This window comes from Solenopsis invicta, chromosome 12 (genome assembly GCF_016802725.1).
Source record: "Solenopsis invicta isolate M01_SB chromosome 12, UNIL_Sinv_3.0, whole genome shotgun sequence".
Classification (NCBI taxonomy): Eukaryota; Metazoa; Arthropoda; class Insecta; order Hymenoptera; family Formicidae; genus Solenopsis; species Solenopsis invicta.
Window position 1 is genome coordinate 14155311 of NC_052675.1, and position 4857 is coordinate 14160167.

Sequence of the window (4857 nt, forward strand, 5' to 3'; positions counted from 1 at the left end):
CTATATAACACGGTATGTAACGTGATCCATGCCATTTATTCCAGATTGATGTTTTTCTTTTTTTAAGTGAGATCATTAATTATATTTTCAGATATCTTGTGATTTTACTCAGAGAATTGGAATTGATTAGATTTCGAGTCTCAATTATTACAATAAAATTTTAATATAAAATTGATAAATAAATTTATATTAATTTCAAAAGCGATGTGTTTAGCATTCATACACTAAGAAAAAAATTATTAATTTGACCAAATTGATTGCTGACTTGATTTTAAATTTCTTCAATTTAAGTATTTATGTATTTAAATTAAATTAAATTTTTTAAATTCAAGATTCAGCTTAAATATAAAAAAATACTTTAATTGAAGAAATATAATTAAGTTGAAAAATTTAATCAAGTTAACAAATATTTTCTTAATGTAAAAAAATGATTAAACAATAAGAAATTAAATCATCTCACTCAAAAAAATTCTAATGTTTGTTTTAATAATTATCAAAATTATAGAAAAATAAATAAAATAATTAAATAAATTGCTTAATAAACTTTTCACTCTCTATATAATTTAATCTAAATATACGAGTATAATACAATTATTGAAAAAATTTAAAAAAATTAATTTCATAAATAATAAAGATATTCAATCAATTAAAATAATAAACTCAATATTTATGGTATTGATCTATGTCTTAACAGTATTCGTTTTAATATAATTTTAAAATCATAATGGTATAAAATAATCCTTAAATTAAGTATAAAAATAATACATATATAAATATTAATAATAATTTAAAATATTTTTTACATATATTTTTAATTCTACAAAATAATGTTTTAATTTCAACTATCTTAATTTTACTCTCTACATTTACATAATTAATGTAAATAGAATTAAAGGATAAAAATGTATAATTAAAATAATATACTCTTTTATTAATCTTATATGAAATTTTGTACTTTTATACCTTTTATTCCCATTTTGAACACAGGAAAATAAATATAAAGAATAAGCAGATTTAAAAAAATAAACTAAAACTCACAACTAACTTACTCGCTTTCGTTTTTTATCACTTTTGACATACTAAATAATGGAAAAATAAAAAAAAGCAGTACGCTGATCGTCAATCGCTAGTATAATTAAACGCGACGTTAATGTTAATTGTTCATCATCTCAAGTTAGCCGAGAGTCCCGAGTTAACTGAAATACGTTGGTGACTCTCGCGAGCGACGTTCGGTCGGATGTAAAATCACCAAGCTGCACGATTTTAATCCGCGCCCATCTTAATCGCGGGTGTGGCGGTCGCGCGTAATCGGCCCTTTAATTCCTGTAAAATCGAGGATAACGAGGAGCTTCGTCCGTTCCTACGTCCATCTGTCTCACTTGCCTCGCCTCCTTCCACTCTCCCGTGGTTCCTTTCCACCCTGACTCTCTTTCTCTCTCGTCCGTGTCTCCCGGTGGAGCCTAACCCGGCGCCACGTTCGCGGGTGCAGAGGCGATCGTTACACCGAAGCGTCATCAATCACCGCCGCGTCGGTTTAACTCGGCTACACGCGAGAGAGCCGGCTCGTGCACGCCGCGAACTACTTTCTTCTCCGTTCTTTTTTTCTCTCTCTCTCTTTCTCTTCTTTTTACATTTCGTTACACGAAGGCGGAAAAAGGGAGCGGATGGCGCGAAAAAAAGCGACGAGAAATTGCGAAAAGCCGTAATCGTCGTTCCCAAATTCATCCGTAGCTTCCCGTTCGCGTGTTTGATAGTGAACGTCTCTTGTTTATTCTCTTCTAAAAAGCTGTCGTTTATCATTGTTATTTTATATATCCGCTTGTACGCGAGCAAATTGCGTTATTATTATGATTATCACAATTTGTATTTGGCATTTATATAATAATAATATAATTATAACGTAGAGAGAAAAATGTAGGAGAGGGAAGATAAATTGTTCGTCAAGTTGAGACATGAGATATATTCGTGACAAAAATCGTAGAAAGCTATTTGTAAATTAGCGCGGTCATGCCGCGTCACGTGCCTATGTCACGTCTGATCTTTTAGAAACTTTATAATAAGATTTATTTTGTCTTATTCCTTCCTCCTACCCCCGTAGCTTCTCATAGTTTCTCTCATTTTATGAAAAATTCAGAATATACGTACAATCGGATATTATCGATGCAATTGAAAATGTCGCGTATAATCATCCTATATAAATATATATTTGATAGAATCTATCAGGATAAATTACAATGTGCGTGCGTTATATCAATAACGCCCTCTAAATTACGAATATTCTAAGTATGTATGACTTCATCGTCATAAGCGGAATATTTGCTCTCTCAGCAAAACTCTATATAGCTACTTACATCTTTCATACCATGGGTAAAAAATAAGACACCGAAATAAAAAGAATGCATTTTATAGGGGATGAACAATATATCATGATTTCTGATCAGAAATGTCATGAAATTCAAGATAACATTGACCTTTTTTACAAAAAAATTTTTAATATCGTAAAAGGAGCCATTTTGGGAGCGCATTGAACCTTAATTATTTCTTAAACCTAACGTGCTGGTGAAAATTTCGGTTTTCTGCACCGTCTTTAGTATTCAAAAATCTGTAATAAGCACCTTGTCTGATTCAAAATAATTAAAAAAAAGCATTTTTTTTGTAAGGCAGTATAATTACTGCTATAAGTCGACATGATTTTGTATATCTATAGAATAATTTATATAATTTGTTTCTATTGCTACTTGCCGCGTTTTGTCAATAATTAAGATAAACGTTGTTAAGAAAATATAAAGGAACATCTTCATCACGGATATAAATCAACTCTCTCAACTGGATAGATACTCGAGCGATGACAGTTACAGATGGAAAATGCAAATGCTGCAAGTGCGTCGACGGAATTCGGGGGATGGCGACACGCAGAAAAGACTGGTGTAAGCCTTTCTCGCGATGAAAGAATGACGATGAGGAGGCTTACTGTTTTGCAGTGTGACAAAAGCCGAAATATAGACTAGAATAATTTCTTGGTCCTCGACTACGCTCCACGTAATAGCAACGGACATCCATCTTTCTCTCTCTCTTTTTTTCTATCGTCTTCGTTTCGGATGACTGGCAATCTCATCCGCATTTTCTCTCATGTCCTCGTAATAAACATAAAAGTACCCCGGTGGGCCAACGGGGTTTTCGTATAGCTGATAGTAACACGGCTGCTGCCTCGTCAGAAAGAGGAAGAGAGGGGTGGTTGTGCGGGAGGCGTGGATAGGGGCTGGTATATTATTTGGCGGGACTCCAGTCGGCCGCGAGGCTCGCCCGCTTTCATCTTAGGCACAGCCACCCCCCCCTTTCTCTCTCTCTCTCTCTCTCTCTCTTATTTATCGAACAAAAGAGTTGTACTAGTGAAGCGGACAGGTGAATCGTGGTGTATCGACGATGTACCGCTCGGATTCTCTTGATTTTTACGTTCTCTTTCGTGCACGATGATTTGACGGTCCTGCCGATGGGGTTGCCTCGCCAACGGAATAAAACCTGAAAAGCTGAATCCTCGTTTGGTTTTAGGTGTATTGGATCGAAGGGGATGGCTCGAGGAGATTCGCTACGAGATACTCGGAGATAAGATGTATTGTATAGTATATATCTTATTTTCTGCATTTTCTAATACCGCGCGTCTCTCTTCACTTTCTCTCTCTCTCTCTCTCTCTCTCTCTCTCTCTCTCTCTCTGCGTTGCATAGGAACGCGATTCGTGTAACTATCGTTGCGTCGGCATTGTTAATTTCGAGAAGATCTCGGAGATCTGGCGCGGCGTCTTGCATCGCCGAGCTTTCGCCGAGATCAACGGGCGGGTACGACGGTACAGCGGTGCGCGGGGCTTCATCGAGCCCGTGTTACGTTCGGATTTCCGGGTTGCAGCCGGCGATGTTAATGCACCGCGTGCAGCATCGGTAGATACCGGCGTGCGTAGTAGGGCATGCATGTGCAGCGCGGCGCATAGATAACCGCGCGTAGCGTGCGGTATGACTCGCATCGGCGCGGGCGGGCGGGAGAGAACGCTCTCGGGGAGCGAGGCGAGCAGATAGCGAGAAAGAGAAAGAGGGACGGAGAATCGGAGATAGAGAGGAGCGTAGTCCTCGCCACGTGGGAACTGGAGCAATCCCTGCATACGGAGAATGCTTCACGGTGAAACTGCGACGAGGACGGAGCTCGAAGACGAAGACGACGACGACGATGAAGAGGAGGACCCAGAGGATGCGGTGCGGCAGCACGAACAGCGGGCACCCTCTCCATAAATCACGCAGAACCGGTAGTTTCCTCGCGCACAGTAGGTGGAACAATGTCCTTTCCGCATGGCTACTGTGCGTACGTGTATGTGTTTCTGCCTCGCCTCGACTTTACCGAATCGCGTCGATCGTCGCGAAATCCGTCATGGATTGCGCGATAAAACGACTGAATAAACCGATTTATCCCATCACCGCTCGATGCCTAAGGAAACTTGCATTTGCTGTTTAGCTCAAGAATGCGCTGTAGCGGAAGATATATAAAAGAGGACTTTTATGCAAGCTCTAGAAAAAAAAAACGTTCTAAAAATAATGTATGCAGAATTGTGTTTTGCAATATTCTTCGTCTTATTTTTACGCGAGTACTTTTGTGCAAACGAAGCGAAGTAATCTATTCATTAATATATCTACATAATATATGTGGCGGTGAACTTTGTGAGATGTTATAAAAACTATAAATTACCAATGCTATAAATTATCAATATGTATCATAATTTTATGACATGTTGCATGTGTTACAATGGAAATTGGAATTTTTTTCTTTAACATATTTTTTTTATTTTATTATAATTTGAGAAAAGAAAGCTAAAC